Here is a 17821-nt window from a genome sequence, read left to right as displayed (position 1 = left end):
CTTCAGCCGGTTATCCCACTCATCCGCAGCTGTGTGGGAGCACAGACCAACAGAACCATAGCAGGACCTATCTTTGTGTACATGTATATCTTAGCATCTTAGCAGGACTAGATTCCACTACATAATGACCTCCTGGCATATTTTGTGTTCCTAAGTCTTCTTGATGTTCGAATATTTTGCTCTCTGTTTTCCAACATTTAATTATAGTAGTTTTCAACATGGCAAAAGAGGTCACACCTAATGATAAGTGAATCATGTATGATCTTAGGAGTTAGTTCTAGTTATATTTATATATACATTTTAAAATGTTCCACAGACAGTTGTGAATCATACTAAAGTTAAAAAAAAATTATTGCTCCATAAGTAAATTGGATTAAATAATCAGCATGGAGCACAGGAGGCTTAAGATAGTATCCTGCCTTGTAGGAATCAGGAAGAGAGAAAGCTAAACAGAGGGGCAACTGGAAAAAACAAGAAGGGGGATGGAAGTGCCTGGGCATGAGACTGTACATAATAAGAGAAGTAAAACAATCTCCCCTTCTTCTATCGGCCTCCAGGTCTGCCGTATATATTTGGCTGCTTTGGCAGAGTCCAAATCCCCAACTCTCATCACTCTCGCATCGTTCTTTCTGCTCACCTTTCTTATTCTCTTTTTTTGCTTTTTATTTTCCTTTTCTCTCTTAACCATGTCTTTCTTTTTCCCTGTGTACTCTCAGGCTTATTTTCTCATGGCCTTACTAATTCTTATTAATTTACTCTTTTTTTTACCACCTCAATCATTCCTTAACTCACCGTTTCCTTAAGAGCTTTTCTTAAAAGAAAAATATCATTTTGATATCTTGATTGTGGCTGTAGTTATATAACTCTATATGTTAGTCAAAACTCATAGAACTGTCCATCTAAAAAGATAATGTTACTATATGTAAATTATGCCTAAATAAATCTGACTTAAAAATATACTATATATATTTTAATTCTATTTTCTGAGCTCCTTTTATGTCTCTTTGAATCTATAAATAAAAGTGAGGAGAGAAGAGGCAGAGAAAAGTGGGCACAAATTTTGTCAGGCTTATTAAAATAGTGTAGTGGGTTTATGCTATCGCATACCTTTGCCGAGCTGAATAGTTAAAAATAAATTTAGACATGAAGTTTTATTTTTCTCTGAAAATAGGACTATTGGCACAAACAGTGGAGTGAAGACAAAGGATCACAAATTAGGTGGGAAACCTGTCTTAGGTTTCTGAGGCTGCTATAACAAAATGCCACAAAGTGGGTGGCTTTAAAAAAACAAAAATTTATTGTCTCACAGGGCATAGACAGGGTCATTCCCTCTCTGTCTGCTCTAGGAGAAGATCCTTCCTTGTATCTTTCAGATTCTGGTATCCCTAGTGTCTCTTGGTGTTCCTTGGCTTATAGATGTGTCTGCACATGGCTGTCTTCCCCTGTGTAATTCTGTGTGTCTGTTCTTCTCTTTTATAAGACACTACTCAGAAGTGATTAGGATTCTACTCATTAACTTAACTGATAATATCATCAAAGAAAAACCCTATACCTAAAACAGGTCACATTCACAGGTACAGGGGTTAGAACTTCAATATATTTTCTTTGGGGACACAATACAATATCTTTTTACTATTTTACAGTTCGAGGTTCAATTTCCTCCTGGATTGCAGAAAACTAACTTTTTTCTCACTGACAACTTTTCTAAGAGAGAAAAATGACTCTTTTTAAGTAGTGATTAATTGGAGTCTTCCTTCAGTAGCAAACACTCTTCCCTTAAGGCCTCATCAGTAAAGCTATTAGATGGTCAAGGGATAATACAATTAGTAAAGTTTGATAAACATGCTTCCTCTTCAGAATGGTTTCATTAGGTGCTTTTATCACTAGAATTATAATGAGAGCCCTGGAACCATACCAAAGCATGGAGTAATGACGCATCAGGTTATGCAGCTCCTACAGAAGATAAATCCCATAAACTGTTTTTAGTCTCCTATCTTGTCTTAGCTTTAGTTTATAACACTGCATGTTAATTTGATCAAGGATTCCAAGTCTATGCAGATATAGAGCTAAGATATCTCCTAGAAATATTATTTCTGATTTCACTTGTGTCTATAGACTTATGATAAATTGCTAACGCCATTTCTTAATTTTAGAATTGTTTGTGTTGGACATCTGACAGATTTAATATTTGTTGTTAGGTGCCATCCAGTCGATTCCAACTCATAGCGACCCTATGTTCAACAGAACTAAACACAGCCTGGTCCTGAGCCATCCTCACAAATTGTTGTTATGCTTGAGCTCAATGTTACAGCCTCTGTGTCAATCCATCTCTTGGAAGGTCTTCTTCTTTTTCACTGACCCTGTACTTTACCAACCATGATGTACTTCTCCATTCGCCTTGATAGCATGCCCAAAATATGTTTTATGTAGTCTTACCATCTTTGCTTCTAAAGAACATTCTAGCTTTATTTCTTTCAAGGCAGAATGTTTGTTCTTTTGGCAGTCCACGGTATATTCAATATTCTTCAACAACATCATAATTGAAAGACATCAAATCTTCAGTCTTTTTTAATCATTGTCCAGCTTTTGCATGCGTATGAGGCAATTGAAAACACCATGGTTTGGGTCAGGTGCACTTTAGTCTTCAAGGTGACATCTTTGCTTTTTAACACTTTAAAGAGTTCTTTTGCAGCAGATTTGCCCAGTGCAATGTGTCATTTGATTTCTTGACTATTGCTTCCGTGAGTGATGATTGTGAATCCAAGTAAAATGAAATCCTTGACAATCTGAATCTTTTCTCTGTTTATCATGATGTTGCTTATTGATCCAGTTGTGAGGATTTTTGTTTTCTTTCTTTTTAGATGCATCCATACTGAAGGCTGTATTCTTTGATCTTCATCAATAAGTGCTTCAAGTCCTCTTCACTTTCAGCAAGGAAGATTGTGTCATCTGCATATTGCAGGTTGTTAATGAGTCTCTCCAATCCTGGTGCCCAGTTCTTCTTCATATAGCCCAGCTTCTTGAATTATTTGCTCAGCATTCAGACTGAATTAAGTATGGTGAAAGTATGCAATCCTGATGCACACCTTTCCTGGTTTTAAACTATGCAGTATTCCCTTGTATTGTCTGAACAACAGCCTTTTTGTATAGGTTCCTCATGAGCATAATTAAGTGTTCTGGAATTCCCACTCTTCACAATGTTATCGACAATTTGTTAGGGTCCACACAGTCAAATGCCTTTGCATAGTCAGTAAAACCTGTTAAACATCTTTCTGGTATTCTCTGCTTTCAGCCAAGATTCATTTGACATCACCAATGATATCCCTGATTCCACGTCCTTTTTTGAATCCAGCTTGAATTTCTGGCAGCTCTCTGTTGATGTATTGGTGCAACTGCTTTCAAACGTGTGTGATATTAATGATAATGTTTGATAATTTCCGCATTCTGTTGGATCACCTTCCTTTGGAATGGGCACAAATATGGCTCTCTTCCAGTCAGTTGGCCAGGTAGCTGTCTTACAAATTTCTTGGCATAAATAAGTGAGCACTTCCAGCGCTGCAACCACTTGTTGAAACATTTCACTCGGTAGTCTGTCAATTCCTGGAGCCTTGTTTTTCACCAATGTTTCAATGCAACTTGGACTTCTCCCTTCAATAAGATTAGTTCTTGATCATATGGTACCTCCTGAAATGGTTGAACATCCACCAATTCTTTTTGGTACAGTGACTCTGTGTATTCCTTCCATCTTCTTTTAGTGATTCCTGCATCATTTAATATTTTCCCTCATAGAATCCTTCAGTATTGCAACTAGAGGCCTGAATTTTTTCTTTAATTCTTTTAACTTGGGAAATGCCAAGTGTTTTCTTCCTTTTTGGGTTTCTAACTCTAGGTCTTTGCACATTTCATTACAATACTTTGTCTTCTTAATCCACCCTTTAAAATCTTCTGTTCATCTCCTTTACTTCATCATTTCTTCCTTTCACTTTAGCGCCTTTACATTCAAGAGCAAGTTTCAGGGTCTCTTCTGACATCCATTTTGGTTTTTTCTTTCTTTTTAATGACCTCTTGCTTTCTTCATGTATGATGTCCTTAATGTTATCCCACAACTCATCTAGTCTTCACTCATTAGTGTTTAATGAGTCTAATCTTGAGATTGTATCTAAATTCAGGTGGGTATACTCAAGGTTGTACTTTGGCTGTCACAGAGTTGTTCTAATTTCCTTCAGCTTCAACTTGAACTTGCATATGAACAATTGATGGTCTGTTCTACAGTCAGCCCCTGGCCTTGTTATGACTGATATTGAGCTTTTCCATTGTCTCTTTCAAAGATGTAGTCAATTTCATTGCTGTGTATTCCATCTGGCAAGGTCTACATACATAGTAGCTGTTTATGTTGGTGAAAAAAGGAATTTGCAATGAAGAAGTCAATGGTCTTGCAAAATTCTGTCATGCGATGTCTGTTGTCATTTGTATCCAACTATTGTTCCTTCTCTTTTGTTTCCAACTTTCCAATGCCAATCATTCGTAATTATCAGTGCATTTGATTGCATGTTTGATCAATTTCAGACTGCAGAAGCTGGTAAAGATCTTCAATTTCCTCATCTTTGGCATTAGTGATTGGAGTGTAAATTTGAATAATCGTCTTATTATCTGCTCTTCCTTGTAGGCATGTGGATATTATCCTATCACTGACAATGTTGTACTTCAGCATATATCTTGAAATGTTCTTTTTGACAATGAATGCAATGTCATTCCTCTTCATTTTGTCATTCCCAGCATAGTAGACCATATGATTGTCTGATACAAAATGGCCACTAGTCCATTGTACCTTACTAATGCCTATGATATTGATATTTTTGTATTACATTTCATTTTTGATAGCATTCAATTTTTCTAGTTTCAAACTTTGTACATTCCACATTCCTATTTTTAATGGATGTTTGCAGCTGTTTCTTCTCATTTTGAGTTGTGCCACAAAAGCAAATGAAGGTCCTGAAATCTCGATTCCATCCATGTAATTAAGGTCAACTCTACTTTGAGGAGGAAGCTGTTCCCCAGTTGTATTTTGAGTACCTTCCAAGAGGAGGAGCTCATCTTCTGGCACTGTATCAGACAATGTTTTCCTGCTATTCATAAGGTTTTCATTGGCTAATTTTTTCGGAAGTAGACTGCCAGGTTCTTTTTCCTAGTCTGCCTTAGCCTGGAAGTTCCACTGAAATCTGTTCACTATGGGTGACCCTGCTTGTTTTTTAAATACTGGTGTTCCAGCATTGCAGCAACAGTCAAGCCACCACAATATGACAAACTGACAGACGTGTGGGGAATTTAACAGTATACTATTAAGTGATAAAACACTTGCTACTTTTTCCTTTCAAGTGAAAGTGCATTTATTTGTCCTGTGCTCACATATTTTAGTGTGCTTTTTAAATTCAGGTTACATTATTAACTGCCTCCATTTTTTAATAACATGACACTTACCAGAAGAGGAAACTTTTAATACTCGCACTGACTCTCTTTAAATATATTTCCCTTACTTGTTTTTTCTTCATAATTGATAACTCTACTAGTCTATTTTCATAGTTAAATTTCAGATGGTCTGAGCTGAGGTAACAGAAATATGAAGAAATGTGTCTAGTTGGCTAAATGATGGGTTCATAAATTGGAAAAGCAGGTAGTTCCCAGTATGATGTGATTTCTAAATTCGGGGAAGACCATTCTTTCCCAAACTTGCTCTCTATTCGTGAAGTTCCTTTCCCAGGTCACCTCACTTCATGAGTTTCAAGATGATAGTCCCTCATCTCTTCCATACTTCCTGTATTTTCTGCTTCAAGATTTTCCAAAAACTCTGGTGTCACTATGTCAGATATTTGTTCAAAAAAACTTTTAAAATACAAATACAATCGGGGGAAACATCAGCCGTTGACACCTTAATGTAAGTTATTTTCATCAGAAGGCTTTCCTCAGAGGTAGAGTGGAATGAGAAAGGGAGAAATGAAAGATTATTTTGCAGTTCAGAAAGAGTCGATTTTTACCACAGATTTGAAGGCTCAGGACAGACAATTGTCCATTTATCTCACGCTTACTCTTTACTTTGGATAAGATTTCTATCTCTTATTCAAAAGGGGTTTTTGTAAATAGACAAAGGTAAAGCTTACATGCTAAAGGTAGGAAGGCCAATAAGGTGAAAGGCCTAGAGCAAGAAAACTGGGAGAACAAGTTAACACTTCAGAATATTTTGAGTGATAGACTAATATGTGGTACAAAGCCTGAGAAACATCAAAAAGGATAGAAGTGTTATTAAGATTGTGAATACAATGTGATTCCTTTTAGCTACATGTTTGGAGTAAAGTTTGCAATGTTGTTTATACAATTTAATAAATAAATTCTGATTTGAAATATCACACAACTTTTTTTTTTTTTTAACTTTCTTTGGATTCAATGCATTTCTACCTGAAATGAGGTCTTTCAGTGAGCTCCTTTAAATGCAATTAAAAGTTACCTGTGGTCTGAATAATCTATTTTCACAGGAAAAATTAAATATATGGTTATGTCACCAGATAATAGATTTTCAGACTCTATTAACAGCCATTTGCTGAGATTTCATGTTACTACTTATGTTTAGGACATTAACATCGCCTTGTTAACATAACAAAGAAAAACCTATTTCCAAACAAGATTACATTCACAGGTTATGGGGTTAGGATTCCAATTCATACTTTGGAAGCCATGGTTTAATCTATAACCATCAGTTAGGTTCTTCTGCTGCACAGTGCTTACATAGTTGCAATGAGTTGGTGGCTGGGATGGGCTAGGAGATCTAAGAAGCCTTCATTGGAATTGTTGGTGAGGAGCCCTGGTGGTGCAGTGATTAAGCGTTTGGTTGCTAACCAAAAGGCTGGCAGTTCAAATCCACCAGCCGCTCTTTGGAAACCCTATGGGGCAGTTCTATTATGTCCTGTAGGGTCGCTATGAGTCAGAATCGACTGAATTGCAACAGGTTTAGTTTTTTGGTTAAAGCCTCCTCCAGCCCTGGTGGTGCAGTGGTTAGAAGCTCGGCTGCTAACTAAAAGGTCACCAGTTCAAATCCATCAGCTGTTCCTTGAAAACCCTATGGGGCAGTTCTACTCCATCCTGTAGGGTTACTAGGAGTTTGAGTCTACTAGACAGTAATGGGAAGACCATTCTCAAAGAGATGGACTGACACAGTGGCTGAACAATGGGCTCAAGCATAACAAAGATTGTGATGATGATGCAGGACCAGGCAGTGTTTTCCTCTGTTGTACATAAGGTTGCTATGAGTTGTAACGGACTTGATGGCACCTAACAACAACAACAAGCCCTCCTCCAGCCCTGGTGGTGCAGTGGTTGAGAGCTACAGCTGCTAACCAAAAGGTTAGCAGTTTGAATTCACCAGCTGCTCCTTGGAAACCCTATGGGGCAGTTCTCCTCTGTCCTATAGGGTCACTATGAGTCAGAATCAACTGGATGGCAAGGGGTTTGTTTTTTTTGTTTTTAAGCCTCCTCCACGTGACTACTCTCCCTTTACATGTCTAGCTTGAATTTCTTTATAGCGTCGTGATCTTAGGGCAGGCAGACTTCTTACGGGAACGTTGGCTACCAAGTGGTGAAGACAGAAGCTGCAGATTTTTTAAGATCCAGACTTGGAAGTTTCATAAGATCATTTCTCCTATATTCTATTGGTCAAAACAGGTATTAGAGACAGCCCAGATTCCAGCACAGTGGAAACAGGCTTCATAATTAATGAAGTCAAGGAAGAGTCACATTCCAAAAGAGCGTGTGGGATGGCAAATATTTTTGTGACCAATTTTGGGAACACATCTTTCTAAATTTCTGTCCTCTGGCCACAAAAATTTCCTCCCACATTCAAGACACACTTACCCCTTCCCTCCAAACCTCATTCTAGTACAGCTCAAGGGCCAAGATTTCTTTATCTAAATTGGTTCCAGGTGAGAATAAACTTCCTCGGGTGCAGTTCTTTGGACGAAATATCTTAGGCTCACAGATATATGAGTGAAAAAGAAAAGGTGTCTGTTCTCATCCATCCAATATATAATACGGAAGCTGAGATAGAATAAGTGCAAAAAAATCGATGATGCAAGAAGAAAAAAAAAAAATCAGTGGAGGTAGGGAGGATCAGGAGGCCCACAGAAATCTCTTGCCCATAGCAATTCTGAAGTCCGGTGAGTGCGTGTCACCAGTTCCAATCTCTCTGGGGGCAGAGAATGAACATTGATTGCAGCCCAAGTGTGCTCCCAGGGAGTGGTTGTGCTTGGACTTCGCTCTACCCTCTGAATCATCTTTATCTTCCATAAGACATTGCCCTTGTTTGCAGCTGAGTGGCTTTCTCAGCTTGCTTCCTGCTTGTAGAAGTTTGGGGGCCCAGAGACCTCTTTTCATTTTAAACTGTCTTGTCTCTTTCAGCCCAAAATGGTGTAGCTAGAAAAAGAAAATAAAGTATCTTTCCTATATATCAAATTACAATCCACTCCATTTTACTAAATTCACACCCAAAATATCTTCAATACATGCCCCTCTCTACTTTGGTTTGTAAATCAGGGTGCCATGGGACAACTCACTTAAGATTCTTGGAAGCCATTTTGTTAAGCTGAGAGGTCAAAGCAGTGCCACCTGAAATCTTTCTGAGATTTCTGTTTTCCAGCAGTGCTCTGGACTTAATAGTGACCTGGAGGCCACATTTTTCAGGCAGCACCCTGGATTTGATCTTGGCTCTATATCCATTTCCACTTTGGGGACTTAGTTCCTGATGGAGAAGTTAGAAATGGGAAACTTTTATTTTCTAACCTGGTAAATCCTAGGTTGGAAATTGTCAGTCAAAATTCTGCTTGAAAATAAAAAAGCTCCTTTTTTTTGCTGATCTTTCTCAATTTACTTTATAATACACATTTAAACAACATCGTTCATATTTTCAATATGATGCCTGGAAACTCCCTTAGCCAAATCCACAAGTCAGGTACATTCTATCTTCCAGATTACTGAAAGTGACAGTACAGTCATTCCTTGGTATCCAAAGGGGATTGGTTCCAGGGCACCTGCGGATATGAAAATCCACTGATCCTCAAGTTCCTTTTGTAAAATATAATTTATGCACATCCTCCCATATACTTTAAATCATCTGTAGATTACTTATAATGCCTAATACAATATAAACGCTATGTAAATAGTTGCTATGCTATATTGTTTAGGGAATAATGATAAGAAAAAAAAGTCTGTACATAATTCAGTATAGAAGCAACCATCGTAGGCCTAACTATATAGTACATGTCAGCAGCAATGTAGTTTGTTTTTTGTTTTTTTGCCTCAAATATTTTCAGTCCTCCTTTGGTTGAATCCGTGTATACAGAACCCACAGATATGGAGAGCCAACTCTATTACCAAACATTCTACCACCATATGAAACAGACCGTGTTTTGCCCAGACTCCAATAGCAATTTCTTCATTGCCTTTCTTTTCTCTATACCAGGTTTCTTTCCACCCTACAGACATTCACCTGCCTGTGGTTCCTAGGTCAGTTGCACATATTTAAGATTTTCATTACTACAGAAGATACCAACTTCTGTTTCAGTTGATTGTGCACAATCGGATGACAATCTCAGTTGTTGTATTCTGAATCCACCACGCTTGTGGAAAAGACATGATTCCTTAGCATCATACTAAGTCATGCATGACTGAGTGTGGCAGGGATACTAAGGCAGACCCATTCATGCTGTAGGAAATGCACCCAATATTTAGTAGCTTAAAACCACAACCACTGTCTTTGTTCATGATTCTTTGGATCAGGTTTTTGGGTAGAGCTTGGCCAGACAATGTTTCTGCTCCATGTGGTGCTGGCTGGGGTCAGTCTCTCAGTCACATTTGGCTGGTAGCTGGGCTAGGCCAAATGATCCAAAAAGTCTCTGTTCATATGTCTGGTACTACCTTGCTCTTCCATGTGGTCTGTTTTTCTTCATGTAGCTAAACTGGTCTTCTTCATGGTCGGCTCAGAACATATAGGCGTCTTACCTTGCAGCTGGTTTCCAAAAGACAGCGTTCCAAGCAGTGAAAAAAGAACTGCAAATCTAAAACTTAGTCTCAGATGTTACACACAATTACTTCCATTGCATTCTATTAACCAAATAGGTGACAGGGCCAGCTCAGATTGGTGTAGTGGGAAGATAAACTTCACATTGACTGAAGCATCTGAGGCAACTATGAAAATGCACCACTCAGATCTTCTGAGTAGCACAATTGATTGACATCCCCAGCTATTGCACTCTGAATTCACCACCACATTTGTGCAAAGACCATACTTCCTGTGAACTGCTCCTAGCCATTGACTGAATATGGCAAGGATACTAAGGCAGGCCTATCCTGCAAGACACAGGACTCCTCTGGAAGCTTACTCTGGTCTAAGAACCCCACAGTGGTCTGGCATAACCTTTCTAGCAACTATACTACAGTTTGAGACTCAACCTACCCAACTCGCCATCCTTACCTCTGTCCTTCACAAGGTCAGGACTGCTTCACCACCTGAAGCTCTCCTCATCTTCATTTGCCATCTCCTCTTTTCCCTGCATAGGTGTTTCCCGCAATTAATCTATTGCACACCTAATCCTATCTTGGTATTGCTTCTCAGTAGCCTGGGACAGACCCAGCCTGGAAAAGACAGGTTACAAAAGGACTTGTGGGATAAGAGATACTGTCGTGGCTTTGGAAATACAATCCATGGCAGGACTCAGTGTGAAGCCTCACAGTGAGCACACCCTGATAATATAAACAATTTTCTGCCAGAGAAGAACTCAGTAAGAGAGCAGGAGGCCCGTGAATCTACCTAGTCCTTTATTCATAAATATAAATCAACAGTCAAATACCAGTAGGCACTTGAAGTAAACTAGCAACAGAAAAAGGAATGCCTGGAATGAACAGGACTCTCTGGGTGGTCAGAAAGGTAAGTGTTCAAACAATAACCAAAAGATGGGCTTTTTAAACCCACCCAGAGACACCTCAGAAGAAAGGCCTAGTGATCTGCTTTTGAACGATCACAGCAATAAAAACCCTATGAAGAGCAGTTCTACTCTGCAACACATGAGGTCATTAAGAGTCAGAATTGACTCCACAGCAATTAGTAGGATGAACAAGATAGAATACTGTCTCTAAAAGGAACTGAAGATAACTAAGGGAACAGCTGAGAATTTTTATCAGAAATTTTACTTTCTAGGTATTGTTTTTGAAAAAAAACACTAAATATATAATTCTACAAAATAAAAAATAAATTCCCATCACATCAAAAAAGGTGAAAAGTGTATCTATGGGCTAAATCTAGGTCCTTTAATGTGGCCTACAAGGCCTTGTGAAGCCAGGGCCCTGCTTCATTCTCCAGTCCTCATTTTCAGGACTGGTCACAGGTCTTGATGCATGGCACCCACTAGAGTTCATGGTGTTCTCCAAGGTCAGGCAATTTTATGCTCCAGCTCCTCTTACCACCCATGTGCTCAATTACATAAGCCTTGAAGTTGTAATTAGATAAATTATATACTCTCTAACCTCTGTTTCTTCTCCTTCCTCTGGATGTTGTGTCTATACATGTCAGAAGTCTGAGGACCAAATTAGTCATTTATATTATGTAATGTTTTGTCTAAGATTTAATAATCAAGCACTTAATGATTAAAGAGTTCTCAAGTGCAAAAAACTTGAAGGTTCAGTCTATTATCAATTAGTAATATCAGTTTTATTTGTGAATATTTGTTGTTGTTGTCAGGTGCTGTCAAGTCAGTTCTCACTCATAGCGACCCTATGTATAACAGAACAAAACACTACCTGGTCCTGCGCCATCCTCACAATCCTGCTTGAGTGCATTGATACAGCCATTGTGTCAGTCCATCTCCTTGAGGGCTCCCCTCCTTTTCACTGACCCTCCACTTCATCAAGCATGTTGTCCCTTTCCAGAGACTGATTCCTCCTGATAACACCTCCAAAGTATGTGAGCCATAGTTTCGCCATCCTCACTTCCAAGGAGCACTCGGGTTGCACCTCCTCCAAGACAGATCCATTCATTTCCTAGGCAGTACATTATATTCAATATTCTTCGTTAACACCACAGTTCAAAGGTATCAGTTCTTCTTCAGTCCTCCCCATGCATTGTCAAGCTTTTGCATGCACGCACATGAGGCGATTGAAAACACCATGGCTTGGGTCATGTGCACCCCAGTCCTCAAGGTGACATCTTTGCTTTTCAGTACTTTAAAGAGGTCTTTTGCAGCAGATTTGACCAATGCAATACGACTTTTGATTTCGTGGCTGATGTTTTCATGGGCATTGATCGTGGATCCAAGTAAAATGAAATCCTTGAGAGTTTCAATATTTTCTGTTTATCATAATGTTTTTTATTGGTCCAGTGGTAAAGATTTTGGTTTTCTATATGTTGAGGTGAAATCCATGTGATCGGCAGTAGTCATTGATCTTCATCAGTAAGTTCTTCGAGTCCTCTTCATTTTCAGCAAGCAAAATTGTGTCATCTGTATATCACTGGTTGTTAATGAGCCTTCCTCCAATCCTGATGCCCCGTTCTTCTTCATATAGTTCAGCTTTTCAGATTGTTTGCTCAGTTTACAGATTGAACAAGTATGGTGAAGGAATACAACCCTGAAGCACAATTTCCTGAATTTAAACCACACAGTATTTACTTTTCTGTTTGAAAAACTACCTCTTCATCTATGTAGAGGTTCTAATGAGCACTGTTAAGTGTTCTGGAATTCTCATTTTTCTCAATGTTATTCATAATTTGTTATGATTCATACAGTCAAATGCCTTTGCATATTCAATAAAACACAGGTAAACATCTTTCTGGTATTCTCTGCTTTCTGTCAAGATCCAGCTATGCCTCATTTTACAGCCTCTTCTGAATCTGGCCTGAATTTCTGGCAGTTCTCTGTTGAGGTACTGCTGCAACCATTTTTTAATTATCTTTGGCAAAATTTTACTTGCATGTGATATTAATGACACTGTTTGATAATTTCCACATTCCCTTGTATCACCTTTCTTTAGAATGGGCACAAACATGGATCTCTTCCAGTCACTTGGCCAAGTAGCTGTCTTTCAAATTTCTTGGCATAGACAAGTGAGCAATTCCAGCACTGCATCCGTTTGTTGAAACATCTCAATTGGTATTCCATCAGTTCCTGGAAACTTGTTTTTCACCAAAGCTTTCAGTGCAGCTTGGACTTCTTCCTTCAATACCATCACTTCTTGATCATAAGCTATCTCCTGAAATTGCTGTCTACCAATTCTTTTTTTGTATCGACTGTGTATTCGGTCTATCTTCTTTTGATGCTTCCTGTATCGTTCTATATTTCCTATAGAATTCTTCAATATTGCAACTTGAGGTCAGAATTTTTTCTTCAGTTCTTTCAACTTGAGAAATAACAAGTGTCTTCTTACCTTTTGGTTTTCTAACTCCAGGTCTTTGTACTTTTCATTATAATACTTTTCTTTGTCTTCTCATGTTGTCCTTTGAAATCTGTTTACCTCTTTTACTTCATCATTTCTTTCATTTGCTTTAGCTACTCTTACATTCAAGAGGAAGTTTCATAGTATCTTTGATATCCATTTTGGCCTTTTCTCTTTTCTATCTTTTTAATGACTTTTTGCTTTCTTCGTGTATGATGTCCTTGATGTCATCTCACAACTCATCTGGTCTTCAGTTATTAAGGTGCAATGCATCAAATCTTTTCTTTATATGGTCTCTAAATTCAAGTGAGGTATACTCAAGGTTGTACTTTGGCTCTCGTGAACTTGTTTTAACTTTCTTCAGCTTCAATTTGAACTTGCATATGAGCAACTGATGGTCTGTTACACAGCTCCTGGCCTTGTTCTGATTGATGATATTGAGCTTCTCCATCATCTCTTTCAACAGACATAGTCGATTTGATCCCTGTGTATTCTGTCTGGTGAGGTCCTCATGTATAGTCACTGTTACATTGTTGAAAAAAGGTATTTCCAATGAATATGTCATTGGTCTTGTAAAATTTTATCATGTGATCTTTGCCTTCATTTCTGTCGCTGAGGCCAGGCCAAAATTATACTAAGTCATTAATAGGGCATGGCCTGACATTATCCATATAGTTTTAAGATCTATCAAAGTCTTTGCCAGGTGTATATTATAAAATGATAAACATAACATGGAAGAGATTAGCTGGGCAGCTGGAAAGTACTTGAATTTTATTACCTTCCCCCTAAATGCTGAAAAAGCATCTTATGGCAGGCCTTTGGAACACATAGAGAGAAAAACAGTCTATTGCCCTTATGGAAATGCACATACTACTTTTATGAATATTTTTAAATGCCTTATTTTATTTTTGTTGTCATTGAGAATGTACACAACAGAACATACACTGTGGTTAATTTGATCCCATATAGCTAGATCTTAAAAAAGCACAATACTCAAGGCAGACATTCTTTACTAAATAAGCTAAACTATCCAGGAAAACAACTTTTCTCTTCCAGACAGCACAGGTCTCTTCCTTGCTGTAGAGTTATTGAAAGTCATGTTCTTAGAGCTTTACAGACCTAGAGGCTAAGCCCAGCTTCTTCTACCCACTGGAGCAATTTGTACGTGAAACTTAACTTCACTGAGGTCCTATCTGTTCTCCTGTTAAATAAGCACAGTGATATTTTCCTTAAACCAAAAACCAAACCAAACCTGTTGTCGTCAAGTCAGTTCCAACTCACAGCGACCCTTTAGGACAGAGTAGAACTGCCCCCATGGTATTTCCAAGGAGCACCTGGTGGATTCGAACTGCCAATCTTTTTGTTAGTAGTCGAACTGTTAACCACTCCACCACCAGGGTTTCCATTTTCCTTAAGGTATTGCCAAAATTATTTTATTTTTTGAATTTTGCTGTTGTGAGAATATACACAGCAAATTATACACCAATATGACTGCTTCTACGTGTACAATTTAGTGACACTGATTACATTCTTTGAGTTGTGCAACCATTCTCACCCCCTTTTCTGAGTTTCCCCCCCATTAACATAAACCCACTGACCCCTAAGGTTCTTATCTAATCTTCTGAGTTGCTGTTGTCACTTTGATCTCATATAGATAGTTCTTAAGTTGAAGGGAAAGAGTATCAAAGGAAAATGAGGAAAGACCATCTGGACTTGACAGAAACCTAGGAATGCTCCTTTCTTCCATCTGAGGTAGAAGCCCCACACTCTAACAACGATGCAAGTCAACTTCACCCTCCTGGCTCTCAATCTCCTCATCTGTCCATATGGGGGTGGGACTAGATGATATCACAGGTTCTTTTCAGTTCTACGGTTTAGGAAAGTTATTGAAACTCCAATTCTATTGAATTATTTTCCTTTTTTTTAATTTCAAAGCTATAGTCAGATTTGTATAGATATCCTTCAAAGGCACTCTTCAATCAATAGACACGAAATCAGGGGAGCACCTCTAGCAATTACACTGCAGTAGCCATATTCTCTACAGCCTCAAGTCCAATTCCTATGTTATGCACAGAGAGCATTCTTTCTTTCTGCACTTAAATGAAAGAAGCAAACTGATGGGATGGGGAAAAAAGCATCTCTAGTTTTAAAAACCATCTTACTGTCCCAATTAGCATATATACATAAACATAAAATCATTCTTATATACAATGCCCAATTTATGGGTAGACATGCTATATGCAAATTCTTCTTTTAAGTGGGATGTTTTACATATTGATACATTTTATTGTTTTTCAATTACTGATTTATAGTTTTTGATGAAAAATTATTTGGAAAACATCCAGCCTCTTAATGGAAATAAGTATTAGAGTATTGCCGGGAGGGCTGATTTCATATTAAGAGAAAGAGAGGAAAGAGAAGGGAAAGGAATGGAGGGGAGCGAAGGGAGGGGAAGGGAAGAGGAGACTTTTCAGAGCCTTTAACAGGACTGCCATTAACTTTATTCCCACGTAACTGAAAAGCACTAACAGTTGTGTTGTGTTATTTAATAAAACGATTTCTTTGCAATTAATTAATTTCTAACTTTATCTTGAAAGGGTGTGTAAATAAAAGAAACAAGAGTGACATTGGTGGAAATAAGTCAAATACATGCTTTTTATACTAGATATGTTTGAAAAGAAATGAGTGGAAATACTTAGGAACTCTGTTTATGCACCTAAACCTGTATGCACGAGGACACAAGAGAAAAAGGGCTGTGATTCCAAGTTGCAGTTTAACATCCAGGATTTCATAGGGTTATTAAGTATACCACACCATCTATTAAGTCCTGACCTTTGCCACAGAAACTTGGCATGAATTGTTCTCTTCAGGAAACAGACACAGCCAAAGAGCCTCTGGTTTCTGTTAGATTTATACAAAATATTGAGCTGATCAAACAGTGTTTATGGTAGCTGTCCAAATATAGACTGCAGAAAAACATGATAAATTACCCTTAAAAGGGAAAGGCTGAGTGATATTAATTAAGTGGTCCGAAAATTTAATTTCAATTAAACCATTCTTAATGAGCTTCCTGGTGATTAAGCAATTCTTCATTTTGTTTACCCTTTATTACTCCAAGAAAATCAGGAAAAATGCCATAATGATAAAGGAAATACCAAACATATCATAAAGACAGACATGCTCTTTGGAGGAGATTTTATATACAGTGTAATTTTGCTGCTTTATATTCTTCAATGATAAACTTAGAATCTATCCAGCACTTACTATACCAGGTACACTGTTCGGTGGTATATACCTATAGATAGATAGATATACACCACGTGTGTGTGTGTATGTGTATACCCATACACCTATTGCCACTGAGTCACTTCCAACTCATAGCGATGTTACAGAGAAAAACAGTTCCACAGAGTTTTCTTGGCTGTACTTTTTATGGAAGAAGATCACCAGGCCTTTGTTACATTGTACCTCTGGGTGAGTTTGAACTGCCAACCTTTAGGTAAGCAATTGAGTGCAAATTGTACTACACGGGACCTTATAAATTATTTATTCATCTCATTCTATTTTCACTAGAGCCCTATGAGGTAACTAGCATTATTATCTCCACTTTCATATAAAGAAACTGAGGCACAGAGAGGTAAATAACATGCCACTAGTTTCACAGCCTCCCAGTGACTTCACCTGGAATATTTAGATGGACCGAAAAGGCCCACCATGATCTGGTCCTGGACTCTTGAAAGCCAGCATTCCCCTCTCCTCAAACCTTACATGTCACCCATATAAAATACTTCAGTCCATTGAACAAGACATACTCTCTCAGGTTTATCACTATTTCCTCCTCTCACTTGGCCTTTATCATCCATTAAAATGCAAGACAAATATGCTTCCTCCCAGAAGTTTTCTTCCTTGACTCCTCTTTCTACGTACTTCCAGAAATGCCTTATGGTTTTCTCTGTCACTGAACCTATCAAATGAATTATAAGTTATCTATTTATCTACTTTGAGCTAGAGAGTAGTTTTTCTCCTCTGTACCAGTTTTCATATTTCAAAATTACATAATACCACTGAATACTAAATTCACTTTAAATTTAACCTCAGCTTTGAGGATAAAAAAAGAAACATTACATAACAGATACATGTCAGTTGTAATATGGGTGCCTTCAGAAGCTGAAACACATTAAAAACATCCATCCCCCTCAAAAGGAAACATCACAATACAGTGAAAATACATAGAACCTGTTTGATAAAAAAAAAAAAAATTTGATAGCATTTGTAAAATGAATAAATGAAAATTAAAGAAAAATAAATTATTTCAGCCATTATTTTCCAATGGTTATAAAAATCTTAAATAATTGTC

This window comes from Loxodonta africana, chromosome 2 (genome assembly GCF_030014295.1).
Source record: "Loxodonta africana isolate mLoxAfr1 chromosome 2, mLoxAfr1.hap2, whole genome shotgun sequence".
Taxonomy (NCBI): domain Eukaryota; kingdom Metazoa; phylum Chordata; class Mammalia; order Proboscidea; family Elephantidae; genus Loxodonta; species Loxodonta africana.
Note: the sequence above shows the minus strand (reverse complement) of the source record.